A 13,026-nucleotide genomic window follows, 5' to 3' on the forward strand; every position below is an offset into this window, starting at 1 on the left:
AGCAAAATGTGTGTGTGCACATAGATACACACACGTACATATATACATATATAGATACAAATTCATACACACAAACACAACATATATATATATGTTAATGTTCAGTTAACTCTATACTAGAGGTGTAACTATTTAAGTACGGCAAGAAAAAAATAAAGGTACATGAATATAAAAAAGGAAATAAAAATACCTTGCTAATGATTATATGTGTAGAAAATTTAAAAGAATCTACAGTATACATTAGAAAAAAACTGAATTCAACAAAATTTTTAGCTACAAACAATATTTGACAAGAAAAACCAATTGAATATCTATTGCAACAAAAACTTTGAAAATGAAATTTTAAAAAATATTAACAATAGTATTAAAAAATCAAGTAACATCTCAAACTAAATATGTGTAAGAATCTGTACATGCTAAAACAAAGAACACTGCTGAGAAAAATTAAAAACCAAAATAAATGGAAGGGATAGACCATGCTCACGGATTGGGGAAGTCAGTCCTGTAAAAACTCCATGTGCTTCAATCAGCTCTAAGCTGGTGGGTTTTGGTGGAAGTTAACAACCTGCTTCTAAAATTCTAGAATTTGTATGCAAATGTGGACAGCCCAGATAGATAAGACAGTCATGAAGAAGAATAACAACAAAACTGGATGATTGACAAACCAGATCGGTTTAGTATTGGTATAAAATTTGATAAGCAGTCCAGAGGAAGAGAACAGAGTCTGGAATCAGACCCTCAGAAAGATGGTCACTTGATTTACTACAAAAATAACATTCAATTAGAGTGGAGAAGGGATGGTCTTTTCAATAAATGATGCTGGATCAATTGTGTATCCACATGAAAGAAAATAAACTTGTATCCTACGTGACAACATATTCAAAAACCAATTCTAAACTGATAATAAAGATGTAAAGATAAAATAATACAAATCTTTTCTAGACTTCATAGAATATCTTCTTGACCTTGGGACAGGCAAAGACTTCTTAAATGGTAGGGGAAAAAAGACCGGATCATACAGAAAAAGACTAACAACATAGAATCTATTAAAATTAAGAACTTCTATTCACCAAAAGACACTATTACTTGGACTTCATGAAAATCTAAAACTTCTTTAAAATCAAAATTTAAAACTCTGCTTTTAGAAAGACATTATTAAAGAAAGGAAGCACTGGCCAGGCACGGTGGCTCACCCCTGTAATCCCAGAACTTTGGGAGCCCGAGGTGGGTGGATCACCTGAGGTCAGGAGTTCGAGACCAGCCTGGCCAACATAGTGAAACCCCATCTCTACTAAAAATACAAAAATTAGCCAGGCGTGGTGGTGGGCATCTGTAACCCCAGCTACTTGGGAGGCTGAGGCAGACAATTGCTTGAACCCAGGAAGTGGAGGTTGCAGTGAGTTAAGATCATGCCACTGCACTCCAGCCTGGGTGACAGAGCAAGACTCCATCTCAAAAAAACTTAAAATAGAATAGAAAATAAGAAGAAATGAAGCAATACCAGGGGAGATATTCATAACATATATATCTGCCAAAAGGCCTATATCCAGAATACATAAAGAGCTCCTCCAGCTTAACATTAAAACAATCCAGTTTTTAAAAATGTCCCTAACACCAAATCAGACACTTCACAAAAGAAAATATATGAATGGTCAACAAGCACCAGAAAAGATGCTCAACATCATTGATAACTGGAGAATGCAAAGTGAAACCAAATGAGACTCACCACACATCTTACCAGAACAGCTAAGTTTTAATTTTAAAAAGACCAATAATACCAAGTATTGGCAAAGATGTCCAGTAACTGGGCCTCTCACAGACTGTGAAAAAAGAGTGTAAAACAGTACACACATTTAGGAAAATACTTTTGCAGTTGAACACTCACTTACCGGATGTCCCAATAATTCCACTCTTAGGAGAAGCTGTCACAAAGCTTGATTTATTCATAATATGCTTTGTGGCAGCTTTCTGACTCAGGCAGTTAAATCCAGCCCAAGTAATTGCGGTCGGGTGACGGTATGTAACTGCCAGAAGTCCGGGGGTGCCAATTATCACGATGACCACGGAGACCAGAGTGCCAGCCAAGGAGGCTCCACTGGCACAGGGCTGTGGAGACAGTCAGTAAAGATGGTATTCCCAGGGGCAAGACACACAGGCATCCAAGGGAGTACTGCCTGCCTGACACACACACATATGCATACAAACACACGTAACGTACGTACATATTAAAGAGAAAACAAGGACGAATGAGCAGAAAGCTGAGGGAAGTCACCGCACTAACAGTCATGATCCCTCACCCAGTTCCAGATTTGAGCCAGCTTCAGAGCTGGAACCCACTGACTGTAAAGATGGTCAGATTCCTCACGAGTTAGGACCTGCAGCCCTAGGGCAGGTGTACACTGCAGAGATCACCCCAGTCTGTACCCAAAGGGACCCACTGCCATCCTCCTGAATGCCATTCCCTGGGCAAAGGGTAATCCCCAGACATGTCCAGGTCTGCTGAAGACAAGCCTGCACACACACAGATGCCCAGCAACTCAAAAGTGTCCAACTGTCCTCCGGCTCAAGTGGGGCATGGGGGATGCCAGGTAATAAGTCCATCTCACATCTCACCACCCAAGTGTGGCAGGCTCATGGGGCAAGAGCATGCAGCACAGTGCGGCCAGCACCCTCTCCAGGATGCAGCACGTGTGCCGGACCCAGCTCTTCCGCCGGGTTCCCTGCCCCAGTAACACCACACAGAGGCCTGGCACCCAGTGTTTCCATACGGCTCTGTGTCCCCAACAAATGATGCTGTAGCACCAGGAACTTATTTAATGGATAAGTTTTTAAATGTATGTATCTATAGTATACAACATAATGTTCTGATATGTGTATACATTGTAGAATGGTTAAGTCAAGCCAATTAATATTTGCATTACCTCACATACTTACCATTTTTTGTTGTGAAGGCACTTGAAATCTACTCTCTTAACAAGTTTCAAGTATATGATACATTGCTTCTAATTTCAGTTACCACGATACATTGTTACTAACTGCGGTCCTCCATACATAGCTACTAACTTCAGTTACCTGGACACATTGTTACTAACTTCAGTCACAAACACATCCAATAGATCTCTTGAAGGCATTCCTCCACCTAACTGAAACTTTGTTTCCTTTCACCAAAGGATCTCCCTTTTCCCCATGTGCCCTCCCCGCCAGCCTCTGGTATCACTTTCTACTTTGTTTCTGTGACTTCAGCTTTTTAGTCTGCATGTAAGTGAGATTGTGTGGTGTCTGGCTTTCTGTGCCTGACTTATTTCACTGAAGACCTCTAGGTTCATCCATGCTGCTGCGAATGGCAGAATGTCCTTCTTTCTTAGGGCTGAGCAGTGCTCCATTTGCACCATGTTTCTTTATCTGTTCATCTACTGATGGACACCCAGGCTGCTTCCATATCACAATGAATGTCCTAATCATCTTCAGCTCGCCATGCCTCAGAAGAACGAGATAAATAAAGACTCTCCTGTGAACGGCACATAAAGAAGCTCCCAACACTGCTAGGGAAGTGTCAAAGGCAAAGGTCAGAAGGAAGCTTCCCTGGGGCAGGAGAGATCAAAAAATGGAACTGCAGTGGGTAGAAACGTCAACTACGTTAACCACGTGTGAGTTCACGTGACAACAGAAGAAAACTGCACCCCATTCCTTTGCAGAACACGACTGAACCAATGCATTTTTCTAAAAATTGGTAAAAGGAAAAAAGTTAATAAAATTTCTAGCATATGAAAAATTTACTTAGATTTTCTGAAAGATTATAAAATTGTCCTTCTAGAACTGAGTCTAAAAACCTGGTGGGTACGAGATGAGTTCAAGGTGCCTTAATAAAGCATGTGAACACCAGAATCACCCTGAGGAAGTCCAGGACATTAGAGGTATGTGCAGGCAGGAGGTGTCTCTGACATCACTGTCCACAGAAATGAACAAAGCCGCACACCTTGCTGAATAAGGAGTGTGCTTGAGGTTCAGGAAATACGGTAGGCATTCGTACCTCCAGAAACTCTCCACGTCTTCAGAAGCAGATGAAATGGAAGGTAAACAGCACTAAGGAAGAAGCGCCATGGACACACATTCATTGGCTCTGAAATTCGGAGGATTTCTGTAGCTGTGTAGATCTCAATAGAGCGTTCAACACACATCCAGCAGCTATCAAAGAAACTAAGGAGCTTTTAAGAAGGAACATGCTGTAATAAGCGGGGAGGCATTTCATCTTTTACCTGTTTTTCACATGCTCCTGAACTGAGGTCCTGTAATGTAACTTCCTGTGCCGAATTAATATTCCAATGACTAGGAGCCGGCAGAGGGCAGGGATCAAGGCTGCCACATAAACCCAGGCCTATGACACAAATCACAGTGGCACTGCCCACAGAAACCACACGAAGAGAAGTCAGAGAACCACAGGACACCTGGGCTGGAAGGGAACTCCGACATCATGCTGAATGAACACGGCCCCTTCATTTCACTAATGAGGAAACTGAGGACCAGTGAAGCCACTGACTGTTCCAAGTTCAAACGGCTCACTGGACTGAGGTCCAGAATGAACAGAGCCCCCTGACTCCCACAGCAGGCCCCTGCTTTGAAAGAGAAAATTCCAAGTTGTGTCTTTAAAGCCAATTTGATGCCACTACCTACTTTTTACATGTTAACACAAGAGCTAAAGGCCCTTAATGAGATAAAGAGATAATCAAATGAAGGGAGGGAGGCATACTCGCGACAGCCAACTGCAGCCACGGGTGTGCTGCCCGCTGGAAGGGATTACCAGGCAAAAGGCTAACAGGAACTCAAAGGAGATTAGAGTCTTTGTGAGCATGAATAGTAGCTCCAGTCAGCCTGGCTAAAGGGTGAACAATGCCCTGCCCAGGAGACATAATCTGATCCCCAGCTGGAGGAGGAGGAGGCTTCCAGAGCTGCATCAGCAGCACATTAAGATGGGGCTATTTTTGGAGCCTGCAGCCATCTGAGTCTGGCACAAGCTGAGCAAGATGGATGAGGACAAAGACAGCCTCACTGAGTGCTCACTTGATGCAGGCATGCTTCAGGGTAGACACCAGGATGCCTGAAAAGACTCTCCTCGCTGGCCTTTTAATGCCTTAGGGATGGCACCATGCACAGATTCCATGGCCTGAGTGTGCAGGGGCAGAGACTGACTGCAGACGGCAGTGAGGCCGATGAGCGAGACGAGGATGACACCAGGTCTCATATCCTCCAGGCGCTGGTGAGGGGCACCTCTGACAAGCTCTGCCGGCCGGGAGACAGCAGGAGGTGGTGCCAGCATTATAAGAGGCTGCTGCCCCAACAGGAAGGGGGTGCTGAGAAGTGGGGGTGTTAGGGGCTCGCGGGCCGTGAGCTTCAGAGACAAAGTGGGCACAGGCATGAGATGCCAGTCAGAGTAGTCTAGCCCAGATGGAGCTGCAGCAGAGGCCAAGAGAGAAAAAGACAGGCAGGCTGCTCAGCCCCCGCTCCATGTGCCAGAAAGGCTCAGGGCAGAGACAGAAAGCTGGCCCGATGACCGCAGTGCAGAGGCGCGGCCTCCCTCAGCTCTTCAGCTAAGCCAGCTCACAGGCCTACAGCTCCTCAGTTTAGGGGAACCCAGGTCCCCCTGGAGAAGGACCCACGGCTATTTTATAGGACAGATGACCATGGGGAGAGGGAACTACCCAGACCCTGAATCAATGCCAATCCTGCTGGGCCCAACACATTGCAGGGTCCATGGCCAAGCAGGGACCCAGAAGCCGTGACCCAGGTCCACCTCAGAGGGCACAGTGGGGTCCGGGTGTCCAACCTGCCCTCATTTCTCCAATCCCTGTACGTGTGTTGGAACAGATGAACCTGGCACTGGCAGGGCGACCACACAGTGCTCACTCCATGGCCTATAGAGCCACTTAGGACAGCAAGGACCAGATGGAAGCCCCAGGACGTTCCCTCACGGATCAAAATAGTCAAGCGAAGGCAGCACTGTGATGTTGGTGGGATGGAGAGCCAGGCCCGCTGCTGAGGCTGTGAAAGAGGCTGGGTGCTGCCTTCTGCCATTCCCCACTGAACCCAGCTGTTTGGCCTGGGTGGCAGCAGCAGGTTCTTGGAGAATGGCAGTGCATGACCATCACCTTCATCAGGTGGGCAACCTCCACTGTGGCTACTTCAGAAATGCTGCTGTCACAGAGCACATCTATACAACAGTGCAGGCCCTGGCTTCCGATCTGAAGACTGATCCAGCAATTTGGTCTCACACCGCCAATCTGAAGAGCCATCAGAAGCCATGCACTGTCACCTGGCAAGGCCAGCAGTACACGTTCACATCCTGCTGCAGACCTACATCAAGACTCAGGCCTGGGGCCGACATGCTGTGCCCATCGGCCACATCTGGCCTGCAGCCCGTGAGCTAAGAGTGGTTCTGCATTTTTAAAGAGACATAGGACATCTCTGAAAAAAAAAAATCTGAAAGAAGCCCATGGGGGAATCACAGGCCAGTCGCCAAGGTGTGGGAGCCAAGCAGTGTCCCTTCTGCATGTCACTTCTCTCCCATCCAGACACAGTTCCTGGCTTTCCCACCCACTCCATCACATGGGGATGTGGTACACTGAGCCCTGCGCATCACAAAATTCGTGTGGTCTGATCATCAAGCCATCAGCGCAGGCACACTAGTCATCACGCTCTATCATTGCATGGAAATCTTCCAAACAAAATTGTCTTCAAGCAGGTGCTGAGGCGCAGGCAGGTGGCGCAACTAGGGGTGGCAGCTCCCTCTGCCCCTGGCGCCACTGCATTGCCTCTGTTCTCCTGGGAAGCTCCCCAGAAGAGAAGCACCGGCCCTCAGCTCAGGAGCACCAGCCCTCGGCTCAGGAGCACCAGCCCTCGGCTCCGGAGCACAGGTGTCGGCTTGCACACAGTGCTGCCTCATGCACTGCAGCAACGGGAAGTGCCCCATGAAGAAGTGCCTCTGACAACAACTGGTAAGGAGAAATCCTACGAGGAGGCAAGACTCTGAGCAGGCCACCCGGCTGTCCGCGTTGTCCAGATGGGAAGAGATATGGATCTTTATTGATTTAGGGACAGTAGCCTCCATTTTGCCCTTATAACCAGGACTTGGAAAGCACAGGGCAGGGGCAAAACAAGGAGGGGATGTCGGGGCTCAGGCTGAGAGAGAGTGCAGGCCCATCTGTGCCCATACGCAAGCTCACTGCAGGGTCTCAGTCCCAAACAGGCTCTCAGAAGACCTGCTCCGCGGATGCCAGTGCTCCCCCAGTGGGCCTGGTGTGTGTTGGTGTGTGCCAGTGTGTGCTCTGCGGGCACCTCCTCCAAGCTCCAGGTTCATTACCTTTTCCTTTCATGTCTACACGCGGGGGTGGTCGCTGCCTCCCATGGTAACTAAGATGTGTGTTTCTTCCCTGGATGGCATTCCCTCTTTCTGAAACACAGGCACACTTACTGCAGCTTTGGTTCCAGACCACCATAATAACATTAAGATGGCAAAAAGAGAGTCATGTTAATTTTTTGGTTTCCCGGTGCATGTAAAAGTTATGCTGACACTAGTATGCAGTCAAGTAAGTGTCCAAACACTATGCAGAATACCTTAATTTAAAAATACTTTATTGCTAAAGAATCCTAACCGTCACCTGAGCCTTCAGGGAGTGGTCATCTTTTTGCTGGTGGAGGGCTTTGCCTCAATATTGACGGCAACTGACTGACCAGGGTGGCAGCTGCTGGAGGATGGAGTGGAAGTGGCAGTTTCTTAGACAACAATGAAGTTTTCCATGTCTATTGACTCTTCCTTCCATGAAAGATTTCTCTAGCATGAGATGCTGTTTGATAGCACTTTATGCACAGAACTTCTTTCAAAATTGGAGTCAGTCCTTTCAAACCCTAACACTGCTTTATTAACTGGGCTATGTAATATTCTAAATCCTCTGCTATCATTTCAACAGTGTTCATAGCAACTTCACCAAGAGCAGATTCCATCTCAAGAAACTAAGAAGCAACTTCTCATCCATTCAAGATTGATCATGAGATTGCAGCAATTCAATACCAGCTTCAGGCTCCACTTCTAATTATCATTCTCTTGCTACTTCCACCATATTTGCAGTTACTTTTTCCATAGACATCTTGAATCCCTCAAAGTCATCCACAAGGGTCAGAATCAACTTCCCCCAAACTCCTATTAATGTCAATAAATATTTTGACCTCCTCCAATGAATCACAGATGTTCTTAATGGCACCTAGAATGATGAATCCTTTCAAGGTTTTCAATTTACTATGTCCAGACCCATCAGAGGAATCACTATCAGTGGCAACAACAGCCTTTAGAAATGTGTTTCTTACATAATAAGACTTGAAAGTTGAAATTACTCCTTGATCCATGGGCTGCAAAACGAATGTGCTGGCAGTCATGAAAACAACATCTGTCTCCTTGGTACATCCCCTTCAGAGCTCTTGGGTGACAAGGTGCATTGCCAATGGGCAGTGATTTTCAAAAGAATCTGTCTCTGAGCAGTAGGTCTCAACAGGGGGCTTAAAATATTCGCTAAACCGTGCTCTAAATGGATGTGCTGTCATCCAGGCTTTGTTGCTCCATTTATAGACACTAGGCAGAGTAGATTTAGCATCATTCTGAAGAGGCCTAGGTTTTGCAGAATGGTCAATGAGCACTGGCTTCAGCTCAAAGGTCAACAACTCCATTAGCCCCTAATGAGAGAGTCAGCCTATCCTTTGAAGCTCTGAAGCCAGGCTTTGACTTCTCACCTATGAAAGTCCTGGAAGGCTTATAGTCTTCAAATATGAGGCTATTTCATGGACACTGAATATCTGCTGTGTTCTGAGTGTTCCACCCTCATCAGTGACCTTAGCTGGATCTTCTGCAGAACTTGCTACAGCGTCTCCATCAGCACTGGCTGCTTCACCTTGTTCTCTTATGCTACGGAGATGACTTCTTTCCTTCAACCTCATGAACCAACCTCTGCTAGCTCCAGACTTTTCTTCTGCAGCTTTCTCACTCCTCTCAGCCTTCACGGAATACAGAGAGTTAGGGTCTTGCTCTGGATTAGGCAGTGGCTTAAAAGAATGTTGTGCATGATTTGGATCTTCTATCCAGACCACTAAAACTTTCTCCATTATCAGCAATAAGGCTGTTTTGCTTTCTTATCATTTGTGTGCTCACTGTAGTAGCACTTTTAATTTCTTCAAGAACCTTCCCTTTGCATTCACAACCTGGCCAACTGGTGTACAAGGCTCAGCTTTCGGCCTGCTTCAGCTTTTGAAATGCCTTCCTCGCTAAGCTTGATCATTTCTAGCTTTTGATTTAAAGTGAGAGATGTTCCTTTCACTTGAACACTTAGAGGACATTATAGGGTTATTAATTGGCCTAATTTCAATATTGTTGTCCTCAGGGAATACGGAGGCTTGAGTAAAGGGAGAAAGACGGGGACACTGCAGGTCGATGGAGCATTCAAAACCCACGCATTTACGGATTTGTGTTGCCATCTCATATGGGTATGGTTCGTGGAGCCCAGAACAATTACAATAGGAACATCAAAGACCACTGACCACGGATCACCAGAACAGATACAATAATGATGAAAAAATCTGAAATAATGTGAGATCACCAAAACGCACCACAGAGTGGGACGTGCTGTTCAAAGTTAGCTCATGTAATTGAAAAATGGGGCCAACAGACTTGATGGACACAGGGTTGCCACAAACCTTCAATTTGCAAAAGACACAATGTCTGAGAAGCACAATAAAGCAACGTGCAGCGAGATGAGGTGTGCCTGTGTCTAGAGTGGCTTTTGACCCCGACTGACAAGTGCTTCCAGAATCTACACCAGCGGTGATATCATCCACAGACATGAGTAATTCAGAGAACAGTTTGGATGGTGCTACTTTCGAGATGTCAGGAGCTATCTAAGTGAAAACAGCTACCAGGCAGTTTGATGTTTTTATGTAAAGCCCAGGGATGGAATAAGCATTTGAGATGATTTTACCTTACGGTATCTTTATTAACATTCTCTTTCATGTATCAATAGATTCCAGGACTTTGGATTCTAGCAATACAGCTAATTCTGAAACACACACACACACCATGCCTCTCTAGAATACTTAGATATATATTTAAATGCATAGCTGTGCTTTCAGAGAATTGAAGGACATGACTGAGAGCACATAATAAAGCTGTTGTTGAAAACAAAATGATAAACCCTGGTTACCCTTTCAAGTTTGGCCTCTGCTAGGAAATAAAGGTCACACATAGAACAGGAGAGTAAGATTTTGACCCACAAAAGGTAAAGAGGGGATACTAGGAACTCTGCAAAAACCGAGGCTCCTTAAAATCCATATCCTCATTACAAGAAAGAGCTAGAAAACATTAGTCTCCAGCTGGTATGCATAGAAAAATGTCAAAAAAAACCCTCACTTGTTTATCTTAGCTATGGCTCTTGTAAAAAATAGTCTACCCTGAAACCTGAAAACTGCATTGATCCTTACAAAACTTTGGGTTTGAATTTACTGGTGTGGTCCAGGAAATCTTAAGCCTTTTAACTTAAAGAAGTTCTGGGTTTTTGGCCACCCTGGACATTTTCCAGAAACAAATGAGAATTGTCACTGGAGGAATGTACCCACAGGCCAGCCTCTTGGAGGCCCCACCAACCCAGAGCAGCCTGATAGGAGCCTGTGACATAGGACAAGCCCATGAAGACAGTGGCCTGAATGAGGGCAGGCCAAGAGAACAGAGTGAATTATTAGCATTCCAACAACTTCCAATACTAGAATCACAATGTTCAAAGAAATAAAAGCTGGATTATGAGCAGGCAACAAAAGACTATCACAATTTACCAGGAATCTTCTTAAAACAAAAGTGTCTAGAAGTAAAAATTATGACTGCTGAAATAAAAGTCTTGGTTGGCAATTTAACAGCAGATTAGAAATAACTGCTGAGAATTAATGATTTGGAACAAAGATGTGAAGACAGTACGCATGACGCAGTAGAGTGTGGCAAGGGAGCGTGGGAGAAAGGCTGGGAGCGTCCGGACGCATGACGCAGTAGAGAGTGTGGCAAGGGAGCGTGGGAGAAAGGCTGGGAGCGTCCGGACGCATGACGCAGCAGAGAGAGTGTGGCAAGGGCGTGCGGGAGAAAGGATGGGAGCGTCCGCTGGACCCTTAAGCGGGGTGCACAGGAAAAACAGAAAACAGCAGACGCAACGTCAATAAACGATTCTCTGACTCAGGAAGCAATCTCCAAGTAGCATAATTTAAAATATATCCATTCCTGACGCACTGTAGCAAAAATGCCGAACACCAAAGACAAAGACAGAATCTTCAAGGTTGTCAGTGCTACGAACAGTTGGGCAGCTGACTTCCCAAGAGCAGCAATGGAATCCAGAGACAGCACACAACAAAATGATAGAAGAAAACGTCATGTAAGAACTGTTCAGTCGGCTAAATACTCAAAAACTAAAGGCACATTAAGGTAAATCGAGCCATGAGACCCCTACTTGGGGTATATATAATTTTTTTTTTTACAAACCATGAGAATTTACCTCCAAAAGCCTCACTAATGGAACTTCTAAGGACACACTTGAAAAATAAAGTGATCTCAGAAGAAAGGTCTCAAATTCAAAGTTCTAAGAAAAAAGTTAAGAGAAATAAATCACAAAAATAGAAAACATCTAAATACGTGTGACACTAATGATAATAATAGTATTTACTTTTGAGGCTAATAAAAATACCCAAAAGTAAAATTAAAATACTGGCCAACAAAATATCAAAGAAGGAGGATGAAAATAGATGTAAAAGGTTCTTAGGTTTTCAGATTGTTTGAATAGAGAAACACTGAATAATTAATTTCAGATTTCATGTTAAATATGAATAATATGAGTAGAAAATGAACATAAAACTTCTAAAATAATAGAGGGGGAAGAATGAAGCAAAAACAAGATTCACGATTCACTCAAAAGAACAGGAAAGGACCAGAACCCCCCAAAGCAGCATAAAGTGAGATGAAATAAATTAATATAAAAAAACAGCATAAAATGACAGAAATCATCACGAGTAAATCAGTAGTCACAGTACCTACAATGAACATCAGCTGGAGATTGTTAGACTAAATTTTTTAAAAATCAGCAAAACATTGTTTACAAGAGATAGCCCTAAAACTTAATGACACAGAAAGGCAAAGAATAGAGAATGTTACACTCAGTAACAAAGGAAAGCTGATTTAGCCATATTATTTGCCAAAACAGATCTGAGCAAAGGGAGCAAGGGTCACTACTTAATAATACACAGGTTCAGTTCACCAGAAAAACAAAAAAAAATTATAAACATATATGCCCTTAATAAAATTGCACCAAAACATATAAAGCAAAAACTGACAGAAAAAATAAAACTAGAGGAATCCAATATCACAGTGGGAGACTTTAAATCTTTCAATAACTCATAGAGCCAGTAGAAAAAAAAATAGCAAAGTTATAAAAGAATCAAACACAACATAATATTTTTCTAAAGTATAAATGCAACATAAAAATTAACCCATACAATAGATGGTTAAAATCTCAATATATTTCAAAGGATTACTATTAAACAATCATATTTCATTTTGAACTGATGTCCCCTCTTTTATGGAAAAGTGACTCCACGTCAATATCAGAATGTCTAAAAACTACCAAGAGAGAATAAAAGATGAGGAAAAGGCTGCATCTTCACGATGACGTTCCCTGTGAGAGGCAGCAAACACAGGGCTAAATGTGAAAAGACGGGATGGAAGATGTGCTGAAATCCTACAGTGCAAGCACTACTAACTTAAATAATCCAGCTGCCAAAGATGACAGACTCAAGAAGATTATTATGGAGGTCACAGGAGAAAATTGCTCCCGTGACAGCTGGATAACTTGCTTCAGGTCCCACAACTGCTAATGGCAGAGCAAAAATAGAACTCAAGGCTTCGGACTCAGTCGATTTATTTTTCTATTCCATTGCAGCCAATGTACTAAAGATCTTAAGCAA

General features: G+C 43.9%; 1 protein-coding gene and 1 pseudogene across 5 annotated transcripts in view; one reads left to right on the plus strand and one right to left on the minus strand.

The window, feature by feature from the left end:
* The window catches only part of EIPR1 (EARP complex and GARP complex interacting protein 1), a 182,798-nt gene that overhangs the window by 79,868 nt on the left and 89,904 nt on the right, over positions 1 to 13,026 (minus strand). Inside the window, exon 1 of one of the 5 annotated variants that reach the window (XM_021666110.2) lies at positions 1,890 to 1,908. The exons of the other annotated variants lie outside the window; for them this stretch is intronic. The gene's annotated coding sequence lies outside the window, so the exon portion shown is untranslated. Of the gene's footprint in view, positions 1 to 1,889; positions 1,909 to 13,026 lie in introns of those variants that run through there. 5 annotated transcript variants of the gene reach the window in all.
* Positions 8,668 to 9,330, plus strand: LOC135269703 (uncharacterized; annotated as a pseudogene).

This window comes from Aotus nancymaae, unplaced genomic scaffold (assembly GCF_030222135.1).
Source record: "Aotus nancymaae isolate 86718 unplaced genomic scaffold, 86718_ANA_hifiasm-v0.15.2.pri h1tg000057l, whole genome shotgun sequence".
NCBI lineage: Eukaryota > Metazoa > Chordata > Mammalia > Primates > Aotidae > Aotus > Aotus nancymaae.